Raw genomic sequence first — 25762 nt, 5'->3', positions numbered from 1 at the left:
GATTCTGGGAGCTGAAGTCCAATAATCCCTGAAACAGCACAGTTTGGGGACTACTGCACTACACATGATGGCAATATTGGGAGACAACGCGTTTTAAAGCGCAGGATACAGTGATTCCCAAACTCTGGCCTTCCAGGTGTTTTGGACTTCAGCTCCCAGGATCCAACACTATTGACCAAGATGGCAGAGGCTTCTGGGAGCTGTAGTCCAAAAACAAACAACGCTGGAAGCTCCCAGAATCCCACATTATTAACCAACATGGTTGAGGCTCCTGGGAGATGTAGTCCAACAAAATCACAGTGATTCCCAAACTCTGGCCTTCCAGGTGTTTTGGACTTCAGCTCCCAGGATCCAAGATTATTGACCAAGATGGCAGAGGCTTCTGGGAGCTGTAGTCTACAAACAAACAAACAACAACGCTGGAAGCTCCCAGAATCCCACATTATTAACCAACATGGCTGAGGCTCCTGGGAGATGTAGTCCAACAAAATCTCTTCAAGGGCACAATTTGGGGACTACTGATGCAGGGAGATCTTGTAGCACCTTTGAGAGTTAACTGAAATAAAGAAGTCGGCAGCATTAGCCTCGAAAGTGCTACAACAAGATCTCCCTATACCAGTGGTCCCCAAAGTGTGCCCTCGAAGAGATGTTGTTGGACTACATCTCCCAGAAGCCTCAGCCATGTTGGTTAATAATGTGGAATTCTGGGAGCTGAAGTCCACAGTTTGGGGGGGGCACTGCTATGTGGGGACAATTTTTCTCAGAGTTGAGGAGTTTGAAAGGCCTAAGGGCTCCTTCTTTTCTTTCCACTCAACTTTGGGGCCATGTTTCTGGGTCTGAGGAGCCCCTTTTCCACACTAAAGGCCTGTCTTCCCCCTCCTCCTCCTCTTTCCCCTCAATTGGGGGGAAAGGCCTGAGGAGGGGGACCAAGCGCCATTTCACAGGGGCTGCCCCCTCCCTCCTTTGTTCTCCGAGCCACGCCCCTTTCCTCTCCTTTTGGCCCGCCCATTGGTTGGGCCAAACGCCACTCCAGGGAGAGAGGGCGGGGTCAGTGAGTTTGGGGGACCCTCTTGGCCTGAGAGGTGAGCAGCACAGAGCCAGCTGGCCAGCGAGGAGAGAGGACGCTTGGGAGGCGGCTCTGGGAGGGCCTTCGCAGGTAAGGGCGGCCCAGGGGCCCTTCCCAGGAGAGGGATGGGGACCTGGCAGCAGCAGAGTGCAGAGACAAAAGGCAGCCTCTATGGTCCCTTTCTCTCTCTCTTTCTTTCTCAGCCCTGGCCGCTCCCTCCTTCCCTCTCTCTTTCCCTGCTGTGCCCACGCCCTACTGCCACTCCATCTCCATCTCCCTGGCCTTTGGAGCTGGGTCCACACTGCAGAAACAATCCACTTTGAGACCGCTTTAACTGCCCTGGCTCAGTGCTAGGGGATCCTGGGGAGTGTAGTTTGTTGTGGAACCAGAGCTTTCTCTCTCTCTCTCTTTCTTTTTTCTTATTTAAAACAATTTTTTATTGATTATCACAATAATAAAATAGTGCATCAAATAATGTCATCTAGTCTATTTATTATCATCCCCTGGTAATCTCCCTTTATAACTTTATTCAATGTAATATTCTAGTCTCAAAGGTGCTGCAAGATCCCTTTCCATACTGATTTTCCAGACTAACATGGCTGGGTCTTGAAGTCCAAAACACACTGCAGAGATAATCCGGTTTCAGACCGCTTTAACCGCCCTGGGTCAATGCTATGGGACTCTGGGGGCTGTAGTTTTTTGCGAGACATTTATCCTTCTCTGTTAGAGAGAGCTCTGGGGCCACAATGCACTACAATTCCCAGAATTCCCTAGCACTGGGCCAGGGCAGCAAAAGCAGTCTCAAACTGGGATTATGTATGCAGTGTGTTTTGGACAGACAGACAGGCCAAAATAAAACTGGTTCAGGTCACTTTGGAGGTACGCTGTTTAAATGATGCATGTGTCCTAAGAGGTTGGAAGCCACGCCAAAGCCACAGTCTAGTCCTAAGGACTGGACCACAGCTTAGACGCAGCTTCTGGCCTCTTAGGACGCATGCATCATTTAAACAGCGTACCTCCAAAGTGACCCGAAGCAGCTTTATTTTGGCCTGTCTGTATGGGGCCATAGATGTTGAGCAAGTCAGAGGGCTTTTTGTTTTGCCAGACACAGAGAGAGTAGGTTGTGGATTATTTTGCACATAGAGGGCATGTGGGGATCATTCCCGGGATCGATCGTAGGTGTTTTTACTCTTACTTTTTAAAACCAGCCAATCTATTTTCCCTTTCTCTTCCAGAGTTTAATACAAACACTTACAGAAATGCAGAAAAAAAGTTAGTTGTGAATAAGGCCCTTTGAAGTAAAGGGTCTTACTCACCAGTGACTAAAGTCCTATCAACTGAAGTGAGGCTTTCAGCCCTTTGCCAGGATGGGAGGCTAAAATATTTTAAAACATTGTTTGGAGTGTGTGTAATTTTCTCTAAACGGATGTGAATTGGCTGGAAATATATTGATCTGACTCAGGATTGTTAACGACTTCTTTCTCCTTCTGTGGTAAGAAAGACTTATTTCCAGATGACCAGACTGGGATAATTTAGTGAGGATGCCTAGTACTTTTTTCAAAAACATAAGCTATATTACAAGTTGCTAACAGGCAAGTGGGTTAATAAAAAAATATTTTTAGCTAGTAACGTTTGTGAACGGTTTGCAAAAATGAATGTTTCCCATGTTATAGCTGTGGGCAGTTAATGTTAGTGTTTCTAAGCCGTTACCTTGAAGCCCGATGGAAATCTCACCTCTTGCCTATCTTATAGTGAAGAATCATCAAGTTAATGGTTTCTGTTCATTGGAAAATAATGTTAATTTCTGTTTATATTCATGTGAGATGCTGCACTAGGCAACGGGAAGTAAATAAAATACACTTTCTTTGTTAGAGCGTACTTCATCAGATGCAGGAATGGACAGAGGCAAGGTGGAAGAGTCAGCTGTGCAGCTTGTGGATGGGGAGGGAGAGAGATATCTCCATCCACTGTTTTGGGGTGAGAATACCCCCCTTCCGTCCGTGAGCCGCCATTGACAGTTATAACCATTTGGAGAGCAAATATCTCATTTCTATTCAAAGTGTTATCTGCCGTATATAAGAGGTATTAAGCACAGCCTGAAGAAATGGAGCGAACTACAAACTGTGTATCCATGCAGCGTGCATTAAAACCTATAATCTGTGTTCAAAGTGAGACTTGACACAATCACATTTTAGTAAGAGACCCTGCTCAGCTATCTGATGTTCCTTTTCTCCTTCTGCATTGAATTCTCCATTTTAAAAGACAACAAAAACTCTGTAAACCAGAGGAAAAAAATCAAAAGGTTGTACAGGAGGAATATTGCAACTTCAGGTAAAGAAAGGAGATGACATAATCAATACATAAATTTCACCAACATCAAGGGTTTTTAACTCTTATAGGATCAGTGGATGAGCTTTAGCTGGTCACTGAACTGAGCACAAAAAATGGAATACCTTGCCTCTCGATTTCCTTGTTACATTGAAAATTGTGCTTACATGCATTTTTCTAGTGAGGGGCTTCATAGCTTTTGTCAGACTCTCAAAGGGGCCTGTGACCAAAAAATTTGAGAAGGTCGGCTGCCATCAGTTGTAAGAGTTCAGTCACTGGTTCCAACTTCCTACAAAAGATGACCAGTTACTCAAGCTTCTTTAGATGTTCTTAGTGTGTAAGTTCCATCATCGATAAAGTATTGTGCTCTTACTCATCAACAGATGAAATATGTTTTCCACATGGGTACCATCTCAGACATTAGTCAGCTGTTTCTTTTTTTATATCATTTTAAAGCAAACTTAACCAAATAGCAGCAAGCTCTTGTCTTGTAATTTCTGTTACTGTTTGCCTTCAAGTCATTTCTGACTAATGGTGACCCTAAAGCCTTAGTGGTTAAGATGCCAGTTCTGATGATCAGAAGATCAGAAGGTTGGCAATTCGAGGCCCGAGTGCTGCATGATGGGGTGAGCTCCTGTCACTAGTCCCAGCATCTGCTAACATAACAGTTCAAAAGCATGCAAATGAAGTAGACAGATAGGTACTACTTCTTGGCGGAAAGGTAATGTTTGGCACAGTCATGCTGGCCACAGCACTACAATTCCCAGAATTCCCTAGCACTGGGCCAGGACAGCAAAAGCAGTCTCAAACTGGGATTATGTATGCAGTGTGTTTTGGACAGAGCAGTCCTCGGACAATGCTGGCTCTTTGGCTTAGAAACGGAGATGAAGACCACCCCCTTCAGTCAGTTATGATTAGACATTCATGTCCATGAACTACCTTTACCTTTTTAAAACCATAAGGCTTTTATTTAAACTATCATGGGGTCTTCTTGGCAAGATTTGTTCTGAGGAGGTTTGCCATTGCCTTCCCCTGAGGCTGAGAGAGTGTGACTCACCCAGATCACGCAGTGGGTTTTGTGACCAAGCTTGGGATCAAACCCTGGTCTCCAGAGTTGTAGTCCAACACTCAAACCACTATGCCACACTGACTCTTGCTTTACATCTATTCAAGTTGCTCTTTGAGAAATTGTGTTTTTCAGTATGTATTTGGCTTTCAGTATGTATTAGACTTTCAGCAGGGTGTAGTGGTTTGAGTGTTGGAGACCAGCGTTTGAATCCCAGATCGGTCATGTAAACCTGATGGCTGACCTTGGGCAAGTCACACTCAGCCTCAGAAGAAGGCAAAAGCAACCCCCTTGGATCAAATTACTGCTCTTTTCTTGTCCCCCCCCCCCCCATTCTTCATATATTAATAATGGTGATTTCCAGAAGTGTGATTATGGTGACAGAACTTAGCTTTAACATGCAAACAAGAGGTGATGGAAGGAGGCAATTTTGATGTGCATCCGAATCTCATTGTGGTGTCACAGGCCAAACTCTTGAGCCTTGTCCTGAAAGAAGCACTACCCTGTGTTCCTCCACATTGATTTCTGAAAGAGCTGCCCAGGCAGGAATGTGTGTGTTTGTATGAAAGGGACGATTCTATTCTCAACCCAATGTTAAAACCTTCTCTCCCCATCCTTCTCTGCCTCTCTCTCCACCAAACATCCCATTTAACTCAATTTTCTTCCCTTTTCAATCCAATGTTAAAACCTCTCTCCACCAAACTCCACTTCCTACATAATCCGATGTTAAAACCTTTTCAAGCACCAGGGAAGTGATGTTAGGTGGTTGGGAGAGGTCTAAAAAAGGAGGGTGTGGAGTGGTGTTTTCGCATTTATATCCTTTGTTACATGTCCCTAACTTTTACCCTCGACTTACCCATGGGCCATATCAAAATCTTTGGCCTTAAAAGTTGTAGTTGACTTATACATGAGGTCACCTTGTACATGAGTATACATGGTAGTCTCTAAAATTTATGCTCATTATATTTTACTTAAAGCAAGGGATTCAGAAAATAACAGCAGAAAAAGTGGGTTTTTCTGAAGAAGAAACACAGTTCAGAGCAATGCTTTAATTTAGGGGCACAAAACCTGTAGTCCTGCTGATGCTGAACTGCAGTTCCCATCGTCTTGGGGCATTTGCCACGCTGGTTAGAATAGATGAAGTCCAACAGGTCTGGAGATTATGGCTTCCCCACTCCTGATTTTAATGATTTTTAAAGGTAACCATGAAAATACTTTAATTTACAACTTGTAACCAAAGGCTTTTATTTTAAATTATCTACTAACACCAATATAAGTTTATAGGTATTCATGATCAAATCATTGTTACCTCTAGAAGAATTGGAGAGGGAGCCAATGGTTAACATTGTGTCAGTAACTGCATTGAGTGTGTATTGGGTGTACAGTATTTTTCTAGCATGCAATTCAAAGTGCTGTTATTTCCTTCTACACAGACAGGAGTCAGATGATTCCTCAGAGATTTGCAGGATTTTGTAAACAGAAATATTTGCTGTTGAGTTATATCAATAGGAATAGCAGTGTATTTCAGGAGTGCAGTCACCCCTCTGTTTTTGCGGAGGAATTCGAATCCCTCGCCGTTTGCGGGTAGCAAATAATAATAATAATAAATAAAATTTTTATTTATATACCGCCCTTCCAACAGATCAGGGCGGTTTACAGCAAGTTAAAACAGTACAATAAACAATAAACAATAAAACCGTACAGCAATTCCATAAAAACAAGAACAAAAAGCCCCGGGTTAGCCAATCCCGTTGCCAGTGCGGAGGAAGGAGGCCTAAAGGACTTTAATCTGGGAATGCAATCCTAAACAGGAAGGTCTTTAAGTCCCGTCTAAATTGGGCCAGGGAGGTGGCTGAGCGGAGCTCTATGGGCAGCGTGTTCCAAAGGGCCGGGGCGGCGATGGAAAATGTCCTCCTAGTAGTGGAGACAAACCTCACCCCGGGAACCCTAAGTAATTGCTGCCCAGATGTTCTGAGGGTGCGGGGCGGAATGTATGGGGAGAGGCGGTCCTTCAGGTACCCTGGGCCCAAGCCATTTAGGGCTTTATAGGTCATCACCAACACCTTATATTGCGCCCGGAAGCAAATGGGCAGCCAATGGAGATCTTTTAGTACCGGTGTTATATGGCTGGCCCTGGAAGTACCAGTGACCAGCCTGGCTGCCATGTTCTGCACCATTTGTAGCTTCCGGGTTTGGTATAAGGGTTGCCCCATGTAGAGTACATTGCAGAAATCCAGTCTCGAGGTTACCAGGGCATGTACCACAGTTTCAAGGTCCCTCTGGGCCAGGTATGGGCGCAGCTGGCGAATAAGCCGAAGCTGATGACAGGTGCTCTTGACCGTCGCATTCACCTGAGTAGTCAGGCGAAGGGACGAGTCAAGAAGCACCCCCAGACTGCGCACGGAGTCCTTCACAGGGAGCATGACCCCGTTCAGGACAGGTGGAACCACCGCCATTCCTGGACCAGGGGAACCTATCACGAGTACCTCCGTTTTCTCTGGATTCAGCTTGAGTCGGTTTTTCCTCATCCAGCCCATTACTGACTCCAGACAGGCCACGAGAGGAGAGACGCCATCCTCGGTCACTGCATCAGTCGGAGACATAGAGAAGATTATTTGGGTGTCATCAGCGTACTGATAACCCCGCGCCCCATGTCTCCAGATGATCTCTCCCAGCGGTTTCATGTAAATGTTAAATAGCATGGGAGACAGAATGGCTCCTTGAGGGACCCCAGTTTTAAGGGCCCTCTCATCGGAGCACACGTCTCCCAGCTGCACCATCTGGGACCTTCCAGAGAGATAGGAGCGGAACCACTGGAGCGCAGTGCCACCGACTCCTACCTCTGCTAGACGCCCCAGAAGGATACCATGGTCTATGGTATCGAAAGCCGCTGAGATGTCCAAGAGCACCAGCAGGGACACGCTTCCCCTGTCGATGCCCAGACGGAGATCATCGACCAAGGCGACCGTGGCCGTCTCAACCCCGTAACCCGCCCAAAAGCCAGTTTGAAATGGGTCCAGATAATCCGTATCATCCAAGACCGCCTGAAGCTGGAGTGCAACCGCCCTCTCGATCACCTTCCCCAAAAATGGCAGCAGTGAAACTGGCCGATAATTATTATGTATCAGGGGGTCGAGGAAGGGCTTTTTTAATAAAGGTTTTACGATGGCCAATTTGAGATCAGATGGAAATTGCCCTTCCCTTAAAGATGTATTAATAATCCGGCGTAACAATAAAGTTACAGCCGGTCCCCCCTGGGCTGCTAGCCACGAGGGACAGGGATCGAGAGAGCAGGTTGTCTTCCGAACACTTCCGAGGATCTTGTCCACATCATCGGTACTTACCAACTCAAACCGATCCAGTTTAATAAGGTCCACGGAGGCCCTGGATGCCTCTACCCTAGGTTCTGCCTGAATGTCGGCGTTAAGACCTTCGCTTATGCGAGAAGTTTTATCCGCGAAGAAGTTGTTAAATTGGTCACAGCAGGCCTTAGAAGGTTCAAGGATCTGGTTCAGGGCAGGAGGGAGCTGAGTTAGCTCCCTGACTACCCTGAACAACTCTGCTGGACGCGACTCCACGGACGCGATACGAGCACCATAGAACAAGTTCTTTGCTGCTCGTATCGCCTCTCCATAGTCCTCTAACAGTTGGGCTAGGAGAGTCTTGTTGTCTAAGCGAAGGTGTTTCCGCCAACGGTACTCTAGCCGTCGCAGCTCCCGCTTCCTTGCCCGGAGATCTTCCATATACCAGGGCTTACGTTTGGAAGCGGGTCTGAGAGGGCGCTTGGGAGCGATGCTGTGTATAGCCCTAGAGAGACTGGTATTCCAGATACCAGTCAGGGCATCAACAGAATCGCCGTCACTTCCAACCATGTATCCCTCTAGGGCTTCCTGGAACCTTTTGGGTTCCATTAGCCTTCGAAGGTGGACCATCCTAATAGGTCCACCACCCCTGGGAGGGATCTGGGTAGAGACCTTGATTTTCGCCTCAACCAGGAAATGATCCGTCCATGGCAGGGGGGAAATATTAGATATTTCCGCCCACGGATTTTCCGCATCAGAACAGAAGACCAGATCGAGAGTATTACCCGCACAATGCGTAGGACCCAAAATCAGCTGGGACAGGCCCATGGCCGCCATGGTATCCATGAATTCACGAGCTGCACCGGGTGGAACATAGCTGGCCGTGAGGGAGATGTTGAAGTCACCCAGGACAAGTAGCCTGGGCGTCTCCAGCATCAGTTCAGCGACCAGCTGTGTCAGCTCGTTAAGGGAGTCCGTTAGCGCACGGGGTGGCCAATACACCAACAGAATCCCTAGACTGTCCCTCGCTTTTAGGGTCAAGTAAATACACTCGATATAGGACGTCTGTCGGATGTGGTTCCTAGTGAGGGACACGGTGTTCCTATGTATCAAGGCCACACCCCCCCCCCCGCCCACCTAACCTGGGCTGGTCCTTCACCAAGAACCCGGCAGGCAGGGCCTGAGCCCACACAGCATCCCCTTCAGGCCCAAGCCAGGTCTCGGTAATGAAAGCCAGATCGCAACTTCGGTCCTCCAACAGATCGTGGAGGATGTGGGACTTGTTGTTGATCGATCTGGCATTGCACAGGAGCAGCGACAGGGTTTGTGGCACGGTTGGAGTGACCCTCAGGTCCCTTAGGTTGGGAGAGGGACAGGAAGGGGAGATAGATATGAGGCATCGATCTCGCCTTCCCCTGGAACGCAAGTCCCTCCTCCCACCGCCATACCTCCCCCTGCCCCACACCACCTCAATAGGAGCTCCGCTCAAGGCGATGTTATCCCCTTCCTCCCCAGCCCATGCATCCCCCGCATCCATGACCTCCCCCACCCTTCTCCAGCAATTTAAAGAGCAGAGGTTAGCCACCACAGGCATCCTCTGCTCTAGGCTAACCCACAACCTCCCAAGCCCAGCAAAGACGGCGCAGCTGCGTAGCTGCGGAGTTCCGCAACGGTGCCCTTCCAGTCCGTGGGCGGCACTCCCGGGGCGGTGCGCAGCTGCGCACCTCCAACACCCCGGGAGGAGGCCGCCCGGCAGAAGCGCGGCTCTGGCTGCGGAGTCCGGCGAGGAGGCGGAGGGGGCGTGGCAGGAAGGTCCGGGACGCCCGGCTTTTAAGCTCGCCGCTCTCACCTGGCGAGCACTCTCCCTGTCTTCCCCCCAGCTGTCCTTAAAGGGCCCACTCCCGGCTGCCGCAAAGCGCCAAAGCAGCCCTGAACAGAGTCCCGCAACGGTGCCCTTTCAGTCCGTGGGCGGCACTCCCGGGGCGGTGCGCAGCTGCGCACCTCCGACACCCCGGGAGGAGGCCGCCCGGCAGAAGCGCGGCTCTGGCTGCGGAGTCCGGCGAGGAGGCGGAGGGGGCGTGGCAGGAAGGTCCGGGACGCCCGGCTTTTAAGCTCGCCGCTCTCACCTGGCGAGCACTCTCCCTGTCTTCCCCCCAGCTGTCCTTAAAGGGCCCACTCCTGGCTGCCCAGGGGGACAAAATGGGGAATGCCGCCATTTAAGCCAATGGGGCTTGAATGTTGGCAGTTTTCCATTTCCGCAGGTGGGAGGGTCCGGAAAGGATCCCCTGCGAAAATGGAGGGGGGACTGTACACAGAACCTTGTTACATCAGTAATGCTGCTGCTGAGAAGGAGAGAAAGAATGTTAAATATTGTCATGTTCTTTTAAATGGGGGGAAATTAGGCAACCATTGGAAAAAACAAGGTTCCAAGATGTCAAAAGAAGATGCTCTGCTGAAATTTGCCCAGTATAGTAAAAAGGGTAATCTGGATCTCCAAATTTAAAGAACTGTTGAGGATGATTCTTCAAACGTGTAGACCTCTAAATGTTTGGGGTATCAGAAATATTTGTTTAGACTAAGAACTGTTCAGGAAGATTCTTCAAATGTTATGAGCCTCCGTGGACATGTTTGGGGGCATTAGTAACATTTATGTTTAAAAATCTGCTTCAGTTTTCACTTCTATGCAGTAGTGATTTATTTGTGGATGAAACAGGACTACAGATTATTAAATTTTAGGTATACAGAATTTTGGAGAGCCAGTGTGTAGTGCTTTGGATGTTGGACTAGAAGAATGGGGGACCAGGGTTCAAATCCTGCTTGGCCATGGAAACCCACTGGGTGGTCTTAGGCAAGTCACACTCTGTCAGATTAAGGCACAGGCAACCTCTTTCCGGACAAATCTGGATATGAAATCATGTAATGGGTTCTGATTTAAGATTGTTATAAACCAGAAACAAATTGAAAGCACAGAACAACAAATACAGATTTTCTTTCATATTGGCTAAAGGCTTAGCAGGTGTGGTTTGTTTGCTTAACAAATGGGTTTTATTAGTAGCAATTTGTGAAATTCATAGAAAATAATTGGTTCAGACATGTGAAATTGTTATATTAAAAGACTAAGTGGCATCATAGCAATAAGTACCCCAGGAAAGTTAACATTTCCAAGCTGTGATCCTAATTAAAACTTTTAGTCAAGGAATCAAAAAGTCTTCATAGAGCAATCAAATACGCACTTTACGCGGCTTGAGCATACGCGCTCAAGCCGCAGGGCACATGCAGGGTGGAAGGGGCAACGCGTCCCATTCAATTGAATGGGTGCGTGTGCCCGTTGCACCCCGTGCGCCGCTCTGCACGAGCCCCATTGTTTACAATGGGGCTTGAGCATAGGCGGAATTCGCCTTACACAGAGGGATCCGGAACGGATCCCCGCGTAAGGCAAGGACCAACTGTATTAATTAATATTGGTGAGTTAAAGTATATTGATCTTGGTACATCTATTTCTATCTGAATGGAGAGGTTTGGGATGTCTTCAGCCTCTGCAGTTGAACTTCTAACAGGTATCCTGTAAGCACTGAACTGCTGAATCATATCTAATTTATTTTCCAAAACACGAGGCTGTCTTTGTAGGAAGAAAAAAATATATGTCAAAATACAGTGGAACCTCGCCATACGCGGGGGATCTGTTCTGGATCCCGCCGCGTATGGCGATTTCCGCCTATGCTCGAGCCCCATTGTAAACAATGGGGCTCGTGCACGGCAGCGCGGAGGTGCCTGGGGCGCAACGGGTGCGTGTGCAGCGCAACAGGCGTGCGCACCCATTCAACTGAATGGGACGTGCCGCCCCTTCCGCTCTGCGTGCGCGCCGCAGCTTGAGCGCATATGCTCAAGGCCGCGTATGGCGCGCCCACCTATGGCGAGGTTCCACTGTAGTAACTTATGAGAAATTCAAGAACTCAGTAGCAAAACTAAGAAGATGATCAGTATGTCGTTTCATGTGTGAACTGTGTGGTTCAGCAAGATAGTTCCCATATGTCGTAGTAGGCCCGTTACAGATGGGCCTAAAAGTGTGTGCTCTGCGCATGCTAGGGTTAGAAAGGGGTGTCCTTTCCAGACGCCCCCAACCCTAGGACGCACGGAGCGTGCAAAAAATGGCGATGGCCGTTCCACACGGCCGCCGCCATGACTACGTCATGACCGCGCCGCCTCTAAATGGGGCGGCTCGGGTGTGACGTAGTGTGGCCGCGTGAGGGCGCCTAGTGCGCCCTTTCCGCAGCCACGGAAGGAGCTCCGTTTTGGAGCTCCTTCCAGCTTTGTGTCGCTGGGCGCAGCCTTTAGATGGCTGCGCCCAGTGACGCAGAGGAGAAAGGGGCCAAGCGGCCCCTTTCTCCTCCTCCCCGCCAACGCGGGGTGTCCTTGGGGCTTGAAGCCCCAAGGACACCCCTTTCCAGGCCTTGGGGAAGCAGCCTTTTGCCGCTTCCCCGTGGCCTGGAAAGCGGCGGATCGGGGCCTCAGCGGCTGCCGCTCTAACTACTGAGGCCCCGATCTGGCGAGGTAAGGGGCAGGTGCAAGCCGCCGCTTTTCGGCAGTCTGTAACGCGCCATAGTTTCAAATTAAAATGTGTAACCCCTAAGCTGCTTGAAAGTCCTTAACATCAAACAACTAACAGAACTATGAACAGAATTTAGAAATGGAATAAAAGAATTCCCCCCTCCATCAACCGGGATATGAACTATATAGTGTTTTCATAAAACCCCATGTTTTGGCTGGAATGATGTTCAAGGCTGAAAAGTAGCTTTGGCAAAACCTGGAAAAACAGATATTTTTCAGTATTCCCAGTGTCATTTTCTGACAAAAGTTGTCTAGTGAAGCATGTACACAACATCTGCAGAAGTGAAGAGTTTTGAAAAAGGTACAGAAAACTGAGCACTGCTTTAGTTATCTGCCCCCATTCTCAAGATCCACTGTTAGAGACAGAGAGCATTCTTTCCTGTCAGAGAGTCATTTGTCCTCTTGCATCACAACTGTTCTATGCTGAGCCTGCTTCACTGTAACTGGGAGGAACTGGATAGTTTGTTCTAACCACCCAAGCACCTTATGTCTTTACCAAAAGAACTGACAACCATGTAAAGGAATGTATAAATGCAATTGGTTCTCGGCAGTTCAATGTACTTCAAGTATGAATAAGCAAAGCTGTGTGACAATGCATTGTAAACATTCAATCCACCTTCGCAATTTCACTTGCAATTATAAGTCAAAATTATATATTTGAAAGTTGTTCCTTGATTGCCCAACATTTATTTATTTCATTTTTATCCCTTGCTTCCATCCAGGAACTTTAGGTGGTAGTATAAATATATATCCCTGATGGCCCCACATATTATACTCACAACACAAGGACACCTGGGAAGCTCTATAGCTGAACAGGGACTTGAATGCAGGTCTTTTGTCTTCTAGTCTGACAGTCAATACACTAATCTAGTGACTAGACAACACTGGTGAGTAATAGTGACTAGTAAAGTTGGCTCCAACTATCTGAAAAGCTGTATTTTGCCACCAAAATTAATTCACTACATATATTTATTCAAAAATCATTGCATATTGCATATCTTCATTTGTCTTCAGCCATCTGGCAAACAGCAGATTCACAATTCATTTGTCAGAATGGGAACATCTACCCAAGTCAAATGTGTTCCTGCATGGGTCCAGGCTCAAGATTATTTCACTGAAGACCAGTATTGTCAAATACTCCCAAGTATGTTCCTGTGTAACCGTAATTACTCATCAATTTATTTATTTTTCTGAACAGGGCCAGGAAAATGTAGGTTTTGAATCCCCATTCAGTAATGACAGTGGGCTTGCAGTAGACTGCTGGGCTAGTCTACATGACAGTGTGGTGAAGATAACATTGGAGAGTGGGGCTCTGTGATGCCCTGAGTTCTTGGGAGGTAGAGTAGAATAAATATGTAAATGATTTTTTTCTTTAAACATTATTTAAATCCTGCATTTTTTTTCACAATAAGAGCACCCTAATTGTTATTGGGGGTTGGTGGGTTGTCCTTATAATGTTCATACCTTAATTAGGCTGTTGCTGTGTGCCATCAAGTAATTTCAGACTTATGGTGACCTTAAGGCAACATGTCATGGGGTTTTCTTGGCAAGATCTCTTCAGATGTTTGCCCTTGGTTTCCTCTGAGGTTAAGAGAATGTGACTTGCCCAAAGTCACACAGTGAATTTCCGTGGCTGAGTGGGGAACCGAACCCTGATCTCCAGAGTCGTAGTCCAACTCTTAAACCACCACACCAGGTCTCTATTTGACACCAAATTGGAAAAGGTCATTAATATTTTGAATGGAGATGGATTCAAGATTATTGATTGGATGGAGAACTGGTCTGAAACTAAAAGATAGACTTTCAGTGGAGAGAGAACTCAAATACAGTGGACCCTTCCCATTCACGGGGTTTGGTCCCCCCCCACAGATGTGGACAGTCATGCCCCATATTATTTAGTGGTGGTGACACATGAATGCATAATCCTGGAGTACAGAAAATATCAATAAATCCATTGATGCTTTGATATAGAGAGAATATGCCAAACAGCATCTTCACTTCATATGTGGCTTAAATGAATTCTTATATTCAGAGTGAGGTCTGTGATAGCAAACCATTCAGAAGAGGAATTTCGTAAACCTTGTTCCAAACCCATTAAGATTTATTTCCCTCCAGCTACCCGATAAAGAAAGCTTTGTTAGCAAAATTAGGCATGTAGTGATAGATATATTTATCCAAATATTTTTGTGGTGGCGAATGAGGGAGTGTTTAGTTTGATAATTTCTGGCAGTCTCATGACTGATGTAATATTCTGTTGAGACTTGTAGCTTCTTTTAGCTACACCCCTCTTCGTTTGGCACACAAGCAACTGCTCAATTTTTCTTCAGTTAGGTGTGGTCCTAATGTTTGGCATGCTGGGCCAAAGAAACCATTAGCATCTGACTTCTTTACTTTGTGGAGAACTCCACAGAACAAGTAAGAGTAATAGGTGTGTGGGTGTTCAGGCTAACTGCAGATATGTGAAGCCTTCTTATTCCATCATTTGCTCAATGATACTGTTAATGAAGTGCAGCGTTTTGTCAGCTGAAACCACTTGGGAATTGAAGTGTACTGACTTTCCATTCTCTCAAAACAGTATGCAAACTGTCTGTTGCCACATAAGCTGATCCATGAATGTGGAGTGAAACAGACCCTTTTTGAGTGTTTTAGGGTAGTCACATATTGCAGTACTGATTTAAGGAAGCATGTTCTGGGCTGCAGGATGTGCATGCAGAAGGGTCTTCTGAGTGCCACTGCTGTTTACCATGGATATTATGGAGGTAGATGGAGTAAAGGTATGAGTATAAGCATTTTCCATATAGCTTTTAGCAGTCCATCCCAGTGAAGACCAGAATGCACTTTCTGAGGTGTTGGGCAGCCAAGAAATAAAATGAAAGAAAAAAGTTAAAATAGCTCACCTTAAAAACCTAAACTGAATAGTGAAGCACTGTTTGAGAGACCTCAATTTTTGTCTTTTTGATGGCCACGCTGGATAAATATCCATTTATTACTGTATTGATCTTTCTATACTGTTATGAGAGATTTTTGGCTGAAGTTGTTGCTGTTGTGTGCATATGGCAACCCTAACGTGAACCTAGTTTTCTTGCCAAAATTTGTTCAGATGGGGTTTGCCATAGTCTTCCTCTGGGGCTGGGAGTGTGACTTGTCCCAGGTCACCCAGTGGATTTCCATGGCCAAATGGGGATAGGCTTCAAATGCATACCTGAAATGCAGTAATTTTGCCTAGTAATGAAAGATTACCAGCTCTGGTACCATGAAAGCATTTCTGTGAAGTGTGTGCTGCATGTGGGGGACCGCCTTCCTTACTTTCTACTTGTCTGAAGGGAAGGCAGGGCAACTTGGAGAAGGACCTTATGTGAAAAATAAAACATTTGGGTAGGCTTATTTGGAGCAGGCAATCTTTCAAAAAGTTTACTACGCTCTGAATGATGCTGAACTTATTGGAATTTTTGATCTCTCTGTGCGTGTTCTGTTTCTAGATTCACGTTAACTGTATACATAATGGAGAGAGCAAGGTACCAAAATCTACCGGTCTGTCTGCTACTCATTTAGTGGAAGGTGTGAGATATACATGTTATACTGTATACACTTAGACTCTTTCATGTTCTCCTGGAGTTTGTTATACAATGGAAAGGAGAAGCCAGGCATAGTCAGACACACATTCTAGATTTTAGGAAAGCTGATTTTAGTAAACTTAGAGAAATACTGGGGGTGATCCCATGGTCAGGAATAATAAAAGAGAAGCAAGTTCAGGATGGGTGGGAGTTTCTCAAAAGGGAGATACTGAAGGCATAATTTAAAACAGTTCCAGTGAGGAAAAAAAATGGAAGATGTCTCAAACCAGGATGGATGACCAAGGAACTTTCAACTGAGCTAAATTTTAAACGGAACATGTATAAGAAATGGAAAAATGGGGAAATCACCAAAGAGGAATTCAAACAAATAGCAAGCACATGTAGGGGTAAAGTCAGAAAAGCTAAAGCGCAGAATGAACTTGCTAGAGAGGTTAAGAACAACAAAAAGGGCTTTTTTGGATATGTCCGCAGCAAAAGGAAGAAGAAGGAAACGGTAGGGCCACTGCGTGGAGAAGATGGCAAAATGCTAACAGAAGACAGAGAAAAGGCAGAATTACTCAACACCTTCTTTGCCTCAGTGTTCTCAGAAAAGGCAAAGGGTGCTCAACTTAAGGAAAATGGAACAGAGGACAGAATAGGGGAAATTCAGCACAGAATAAGCAAAGAGATAATACAGGAATACCTGGTTAATTTAAATGAATATAAGTCTCCAGGACCTGATGAACTACATCCAGGAGTATTAAAAGAGCTGGCTAATGTAATATCGGAGCCATTGGCAATTATCTTTAAGAACTCCTGGAAAACAGAAGTCCCAGCAGGCTGGAGGAGGGCAAATGCTGTCCCCATCTTCAAAAAGGGGGAAAACGAGGATCCCAACAATTATCATCCTGTTAGTCTGACATCAATACCAGGGAAACTTCTGGAGCAGATAATGAAACAAAGAGTTTGTGAACATCTAGAAGGCAATTCCATAATCACAAAAAGTCAACATGGGTTTCAGAGAAGCAAGTCATGCCAGACAAACCTGATCTCTTTTTGTGATAAAATCACCAGCTTGTTAGATGAAGGGAATGCTGTGGATATAGTATATCTTCATTTCAGTAAGGCCTTTGACAACGTTCCCCATGATATTCTTGCAAACAAGCTTGTAGAATGTGGGCTAGACAAGGTAACTGTTACATGGATTAGCAATTGGTTGACTGGCCGAATCCAAAGGGTGCTCAACAATGGCTCCTTTTCATCCTGTAGAGAAGTGACCCGTGGGGTCCCACAGGGTTCTGTCCTGGGCCCAGTGCTATTCAACATCTTTATCAATGACTTGGATGACAGAATTGGCAGCATACTTATCATATTTGCAGATGACACCAAATTAGGAGGAGTAGCTAATACGCCAGAGGACAGGATCAAAATTCAAAACAACCTGAATAGACTAGAAAGCTGGGCCAAAGCTAACAAAATGAAATTCAACAGGGAGAAATGTAAGGTACTGCACTTAGGGTGCAAAAATGAAATGCACAGATATAGGATGGGGGACACCTGGCTGAATGAGGCAACATGTGAAAGGGATCTAGGAGTCCAAGTAGACCACAAATTGAACATGAGTCAACAGTGTGATGTGGTGTCTCCTTCCTTGGAGGTCTTTAAGCAGAAGCTGGATAGCCATCTGTTGGGGATGCTTTGATTAGGATTTCCTGCATGGCAGGGGGTTGGACTGGATGGCTCTTCCAACTCTACGATTCTGTGATTCTATGTGATTAGCTTTGTGATGCCCTAACCATCACACATTTTGCTGCAGTGATACACATCAGTATGTACATGACTGGGGCAGAATGTAAGAAGGTTAGTGCATTTCATACCTTTGGCTGAACATTGTGTAGATTGGGGTCAGGGCCAGGGCCATATTAAGTGCAGCTGAGCACAGGGAGTTTCATGAATCTCTGTACCTATTTATTTATTTGTATTAATATCTCAGTTTTCTACTTTTAATGGTACTCAAGGGAGATTACTACACACATCTTTTAAACTGTGATTATAGCAATAAAGTACCTTTGGCGATACTTATCACCTCCAACCTGTAGCTGCTGTGTGTGTTTAGTGTGGTTAGGGTGTCCTTTTTCATTGACGTGGGAAACCCGTTAGTAGCTCCCAATCAGGCGGCAGTCCCAGGGCTCCACCGGTATGAAACATCGCTGCCAGGGCAGTTGCAAGATGGGCAGTCATGTAGTGTCATAGTCTTCTCATCTTCTCCTGTCCCCTCTCCATTGCTGTTCCCTGGCAGCCCGATTTGCTTTTTGCTCTTTCTTTCCTTTCTTTCTGTTAAAATTTAAATTGCATTACTGGAACTGTGGAATTGCAATAAAAAAGGTAATGAAATGAAATGCATTGAAAGGCATGTTGGGCAGGGTGTAGAGCAAGCGGATGGTTTAGGGGGAGTCGGAAAGAGAGCACAATGGCAGCGGAAACCCTAGCTGCACGTTTGTGAAGACGTGAGGTAATGGCTGCTCTCAAACCAGCGTGTTTCCATTTTTATTACTTAGCAAGAACAGGGCTTGTGTGATAAAGCCCAAGATGAGCAGTATGCAGGGTTAGCCCCTCTGTGGTAATTTTTTTTTTAACAGAAAAGACAGCTGTAGTATAAACTTGAACGATAATAGCAAGGTTTGGTATATATTTAGAAGCAGTTGCATATTTGTATTGTAAATATTTCTGTACAGAAGTTCAAACTGAAATCACTGTCGTGCCTTTTATAAAGCTTGTAATGTATTTGCAAACAATCATGCTTTTTTTAAATTAAAGGATAAACCTCATGATTGAAAACGGAGTGAATTGATAATAGAATTGGCATAGTGCTTTTATGTCATTTATTCTGTTAAGCATTAAGAAACACTGACAAAAATGGATGTATGCCCATTTGAAATTTGTTACTATTTTAGAGGCAGGAGAAAAGGTACAGTATGCAATGTTGTACTATATATGATTTGGGAGTATAGTGTGCATGCTAAGGATTCCATTATACATTTCAAATTTGAACACTGTGAGTTATTCATCCAGGGCAGCAAGATATACAGTTGACCCACCACATTTGCGGCTTTGACTTTTGCAGATTTGATTATTCGTGGATTTGATTACTACATTCTCTCTAGGAATCTCTAGGTCCTCCAGCATGGCTTTTCTGGAAGTTTGATCATAGAGTCATGATGGAGTACCTAGGGATTCTTAGGGAAAACACTTCTCTAGGCACTTGTAGGTCCTCCTGCACGATTCTGTGATCAATTTCTGGCAGATGTTGACCATAGAGTTTTGTTGAAAGACACAGATTCCTAGAGAAGTGTTCCTTCAGAGGAAAAAATAATGCTTTTTATTTTCAGCTTTTCCATTTTCACGGGGGTATAACACAGTGTAGGGATGGAAAGAACATTTGCAAATATTTAAATTTAGATCGAGAATCTCTGATGGGGGGGGAATTCTAGATGGATGAAAACCTTCACAGTTCTTTACGATAAATCTACATATGGTTTTTAAATGAAGAAAATGCCATTTGTAGGTTTTTATTGATGAAATCCTGAACAAAGAATGGGCCTTGGAAACTGCACAGATGTCAAGGACCTTCTTACACCGTGGGGGAAATGGTTAAATTATTAATTGTTGCCCCCAAGAATGAACTTTAAGAAGGTTTACAGCCCTAGTGCAGTGTGACACTGCTTCTGAGCACTGCAATGTTATGATGAAACTTGGTTTTGTTTATTTCTTACTTGCTTAAAAATTCAAACAGAATTGATTCTCTTAGCCATTTTACTGGGAAGGGGAGGAGAATTGTGAAATACATTGCAACGGGATATCTGAAGCAAGGCCTCTTGAACATTTGCCTCTGCTAGCTACTCTTGTATACCACAGCTGTTTTGCTACAGACTGTTGGCAGCTGCCCCTTCAGACAGACTGTTAGAACATGCCAAATCCCATTGTGACCATTTCCAGCCATATGTTGATGAAACTTCGATAACGTCGATCATAATGAGGAGATTCAGTGAGAAGTGCTTCCCTAATATCGGGAACAACAGTTATGAATTGGAAGTATAGGTTTTTAGTGGTAAGTTTCAACCTTGTTTTGTTACACGGAAATGACTTCTTGCTAAGAGGGAGGCCAAGTGTGTTTGGAGAGGTAGGAAGTGAAATTATCATAGAAAAAGAATCTAGTAGAGATTACATATTGAAAAGCCACAAACGACAAATAAACTTTTCTGGTTCTTTTTACTTATGAAATATTTATTTGGCTTAAAGCCACCTAAAAGTTTGAAATACATTATGTTTTTGAAATTCAGTAATTTTGTTTTAAGGAAGAAAGATGTCTGCAATAGCATTTTAATGGTGATACTGGCCTTATTAAATTTCAAGTGAGAAGCAGAAGCAGCTGACAAGGAGAAAAAATGCATTCCCTTTCTTTTCTTTTCTTTTTTTCTTTTTGCCCATGACAGCTTTATCTTGGCTAGTTGTTGTCACTGCAAAAGACTCAGCTGGGTGTTATCCTGATGGTGAACTAATGGTTAAATTATTAATTGTTGCCCACAAGAACGGAATGTAAAAAGATTTACATCCCTAATGTAGTGTGATGTTGAACGCAGGGAAAATATTTCTATTTTTCTAGGCCTGGGTGGTAAATCACTTCTGAGTAATATGCCAGAACTGTGCAAAGGTGCCCAAAGTGCCTCATTGATTTTAGTGCATGCTCTGTTTCTTCTCTTAACATTCTTTGTTAAAAGTGACCAAAAATTCATATACCCCAGCATTCTTTATCTGGAAGCTCACAAGCAGGACAAGATGGTGGTGCTACTTTCTAGATTTAGGTATATAAATAGGGTTGCCATAACCCGGCGGCCCCCGTGCCATTCACGGTTTCGGGGGGCCCGTCCCGGTCCGGTTTGGGCCCCCACCCGTGCCTTGTTCCCGGTTTGGGGGCCCGCTCCGGCCATTGCCGCTGCCGCTAATGCGGCTGCTGCGGCGCCAACCCACCTCCTCCTCCGGCTCCGCCTTCCTCCTCCTCCTCAGCGGGCCGGCGGCAGAAGCGCCACCGCCACCGCGCCCCCACTGGGAGGGCTTGTGCGCCTTGGCGCGCGCCGCCCAGGCCTCAGCAGGGGACAGTGGCAGCGCGCGCGCCTGCCCATTCCCTCCGCACGCGCCTGCCCGCCCCACTTCTTTCCGCGCGCGCACGCCTACCCGCCACACTTCCCTCCGCGCGCGTGCGTGCACCTGCCCGCCACATTTCCCTCTGCGTGCGCGCACACACCTGCCCGCCACACTTCCCTCCGCGCGCATCCGCGCGCCTGCCCCACTTCCAGAAGGAGGAGGGGGGAGAGGAGGAGGAGGAAGGAGCCGGAGGAAGGGTGCCTGAAGGCCAGGACACAATTGGGCCAGAGGAGGAGGAGGAGGAGGAATGCTGAGTCAGTGGCCATTAGATCTGCCTTGGTATTTTGGTTTTTTTAAAATTATTTTTAAAAATATAAAATACTTATTTTATTTAATTTTTTTAATTTTTATTATTGCTTTTTATTTTTTATTTTATTAATTTTTATTATTGCTTGTTTTTGTTTTATTTTATTAATTTTTATTATTGCTTGTTTTTGTTTTATTTTATTAATTTTTATTATTGCTTGTTTTTGTTTTATTTCATTAATTTTATTATTGCTTTTGTTTTATTTTATTAATTTTTATTATTGCTTGTTTTTGTTTTATTTTATTAATTTTTATTATTGCTTGTTTTTGTTTTATTTTATTAATTTTTATTATTGCTTGTTTTTGTTTTATTTTATTAATTTTAATTATTGCTTGTTTTTGTTTTATTTCATTAATTTTATTATTGCTTTTGTTTTATTTTATTAATTTTTATTATTGCTTGTTTTTGTTTTATTTTATTAATTTTTATTGCTTGTTTTTGTTTTATTTTATTAATTTTTATTATTGCTTGTTTTTGTTTTATTTTATTAATTTTTTTATTGCTTGTTTTTGATTTATTATTAATTTTATTATTGCTTGTTTTTTATATTATTAATTTTATTATTGCTTGTTTTTTATTTTATTACATTAATTTATATTATCAAATATATAGCCCCTGCCTTGTTTTTTATTTATTTTTTCATTATTTTTTATTATTAAATATATGCAAGTGCATTTTTTGTGTATTTATGGTGCTTTGAATGCTAACAAATGCCTTTCCTGGACAATTATAGTGATGATGATGATGATGATGATGATGATGATGATGATGATGATGATGATATTGATATCAACAAGCCTCTGAGGCACGGCCTATGTAACTTGCTGTGATTTTTACATACTCATGCGCAGTGAAGAAAAACCACAGTCCCTTGCCCAAGTACACACTTCTGAGAAGTACAGTTGAACCCGAGGGCAAGTCCATTTCTGCCATCTGTCTAAGAATAATGCCAAAATGTCCTCCATTTTGATCATGCCTAAAAACATGCATTTATATTAACATTTTTTAAAAAAAATCTCAATTTTTTGCGCATCCTCCATTTTTAGAAAAATGTGTCCTACATTTGAAAATGTTGCCCTACATTTGTCCTACATTTGTCCCGGTTTGGAGGTCCTCACTTATGGCAACCCTATATATAAAAGTTCTTTGAATATTGAACTTCCTTTTGGCTAACATGCATTTCAGTCACTATTAATGGGCTTGCTCTCCAGCAAGATATTTAATTTTCTCTGAAGATGCCAGCCACAGATGCTGGCGAAGCGTCGGGAAGAAACTTTTCTAGAACATAGCCACATTTACCGAAAGCCCCCCACCAAAAACTATATTTAATTTTGTTGAAAGCCATCTAAACTTGGGGCCAGAACTAACAGTTTTCTCAAGCATCTGTGCACTTTTATCCAAGTGTGTGTGATTATATATCAGCATATCAAATATTACATTCAGCTTTTACTTTGAAAAAAAAAGTGCTGCTATAGAGAGTAAAGAGAATATAAACACCCACAATATGTTATAGCTGAATGATCATGGTGTGAATGCCTACTAGGAATTGGTCTTCTGCCAAGGAAGTGCCACATTGCTATCTTCCCTCCTGAGTGCAGCAAAGGTGAGGGTGGGTCAGTCAGGAACAAATAGTGCTTGGGTTATGAGTGCCATAGGTGCAATCACTTATGAGGCACGGATGGAGCTGAGGAGAAAATCGCCCAGGATCAGGGTTTCCCCCCCAACAGACAATGGATCACTAATTAAACGGACACAAATCTTCCTTGCATATCCTCCCACCCTGAGGCATTGCCATTCAACAACAGAACAGTACACAGATTAACTTGTAAATCACTCTTCCCAAGCTAGGGCACGTGTACCCCACTTACTTCCATGCCAGCATTTTCTGAGGATGCCAGCCACAGATGCCGGCCAAATATCAGGAATAAACTCTCTTAGAACTCAGTCGCCTGAAAAACCCACAAAAAACTATGGATGCTGGCCATGAAAGCCTTCGACTTCACAAGTTTAGGCTATTTGAAAGGACCCAGCAGAAAGCTAAGCAAGAGGAGCAAAGAGTGCGAGAGGGAAATAAGATCAGAAAAGGGTATTGGGTAGGGGCTTGAAAAGGGCAAGGTAAGAGGATTAGACTGAGCAGAGTAGAGGCAGAGGAGGCTACCTATACAGCTGAAGGGGAGTGATTTCCTCCTAACTAAGAGACGGTTGAACCACTGAACTCAGACCTCATCTCTTGGGCAGAGCTCTACCCTGAGGTACATCTCTTTGACCTCATTGCAGTGCCCAGCAACCAGCTAGCCCTTGAGAAAGTTATAGCAACATCAGTATTTAAAACAGAAGTGCTTTGAGAAAGATCAATACAATAATATTATTATTTTTATTCTACTACCTTTGCAGCATATTTGGGGCGAATGCAGGAGAGGTCTTTTCTAAGGCTGGTCCCACACTTTGCAACTCTCTCCTTAGGCAAGAAGCCTTCGTGGTTGTCTTTTCGGTAGCGGGTTAAGCCATTTCGGATCCAGCAAATTTTGGGGAATTAATTGATGACAGGAGAAGTTTTCATGGTGCTGTACTGTTTTTAATCTTTGTTTTAAAACAATATTTTAAATGATTTTAATTCTGTTGATAGTTTGATATTGTTTTAAACTCAGATGTATGTTTGTATGTCTTAACTATATGTGCGTTTATTGTCGTTTATTGTCTTTTGTAAGTCCTGTGAGAAAGGTGTGAATATAAATAAAGGGGCAGATGGATTTATGGGCTACTTCTGAATTTCATTGACAAAGCAACCAATCAGTGTAATTTGAGAAGGAATTCCAGGCTTGGCATTTCCTATCCTAATAGGATTTGTCCTCTGTCTGCCTGAATGGGCTTTTTCTTGTCTAGCACATGGTCTATCAATAAACCAAGTAATTCATTGCATTAAAATTTGGACTCTGGTTTTCAACAACTGTTTTCAACATTTGTTGTGAGTTATTCCGGACTCCCTAAATTGCAAAGGTGTGAATGCAGACTCAGATTGAACCAGCAAAATAACATAGCCCTTTGTGTATTTTAATAGAAAAAACAGTATGCAATTAAAAAAAAAAACCCTCAAGAAACAAATAGCTTACAGAAATAGCAAGGATTTACAGCTATTACTGTTGAACTGCCCCATTTTTTTCTGAATGGGACTGAACACAAACAGTCTCCTGTATTACAGACTATGAGGACAGGATGCTGCAGAGCAAATAAATCCCCTGGCTGCTTCAGCATTTCCTAGCATTGCGTGAAGGCAGGATGGGTGCATTTTGTAACAGCATGTAGGGATTTTGTTTGATGATTTCTTCTGTCACCTTTCCTAGTCCTGAAATTTTGCTGTCATCTTGATTGCTTCTAATTATTTCTCCTGCTTTTAGCTACTCCAGTTTCTAGAAAAGTGTATATTGGTGTGAAAGGGAAGTACTGTACCATACTGTTCTATCCAACCCATATCATTGTGTTGGATACCAGGCATTAATGGAGCCATCTTGTGAAATAATTGTGTACACCCTGTAGAGTTAATCTTGACATCATGAGAGGGTTACCTCAGTTTGGGTAGCTGTGCCAACTCAAGAGGCCCTGTGTTTTTCTCCCCATTTTCATGGATTGGCTTTCTATCAAAAAACAAATGGTGCCAGTTTAACAGACTTCAGTTAATTTCACTGGTAGTTTAGCGTGGAATTATGATATTTTGTTCTCTTGCTTTCTACAATAAATCCAAATGATGTAATTTCCAAATTTTTGACTGTTGTGTTCTAAATGAAAACTGGAAGCGGGGAGAGAAGAAAAGTATAAAGATCAGTAATTAAAACCTCCTCTGGGATTGGGAACTGTGATTAAGGTCATTTTAGAAGCTATTCATTCCTGCTGCTGCTGCATGAAACATGAGACAGTAAAAAGGGCAGAAGCTTCAAGAGGGAATATTGGGAAAGGTCTTTGCTGAATGTGACTGAATGAGTAGACATTAGACAAGAATCTTGGTTGTGAGGCTAATATAACATTGTACGATGAGAAAAATCTGAACATCACTGCTATTTGGAATAGATGAATTGAAATCAATGGGACTACAGTAGCCAGTCCTGTTGAATTCCATGGTCTGCGCCAGGAGGTTTCAAACCTTTGGCTGTTCAGATGGTAAAATGTTAACAGATCACAATGAACAGGTCCTCCATGATATTTTAATTAGCAAACCTATTAAATCTGGAGTAGGCAGAACACTGTTGAATAGATCCATAATTGGTTGGAAAACAGCGATCAAACCATGTCAGCAGTGACCGTGTTTCAAATTGGAAGGAGAAATCAAGTGGAGTG

General features: G+C 44.0%; 1 protein-coding gene across 2 annotated transcripts in view; it reads left to right on the top strand.

Annotated features, from left to right (window-relative positions):
* Positions 1-1096: 1096 nt before the first annotated feature.
* The window catches only part of AFAP1 (actin filament associated protein 1), a 91002-nt gene continuing 66336 nt past the window's right edge, over positions 1097-25762 (top strand). Inside the window, exon 1 of one of the 2 annotated variants that reach the window (XM_089516333.1) lies at positions 1097-1156. The gene's annotated coding sequence lies outside the window, so the exon portion shown is untranslated. Of the gene's footprint in view, positions 1157-3372; positions 3398-25762 lie in introns of those variants that run through there. The other variant, XM_089516332.1, reaches the window with a different exon arrangement.

This window comes from Sceloporus occidentalis, unplaced genomic scaffold, assembly GCF_023333645.1.
Source record: "Sceloporus occidentalis isolate IW3139 unplaced genomic scaffold, rSceOcc1.0.p SCAF_3, whole genome shotgun sequence".
NCBI classification, from domain to species: domain Eukaryota; kingdom Metazoa; phylum Chordata; class Lepidosauria; order Squamata; family Phrynosomatidae; genus Sceloporus; species Sceloporus occidentalis.
This window is presented reverse-complemented; position numbering and strand designations above follow the sequence as displayed.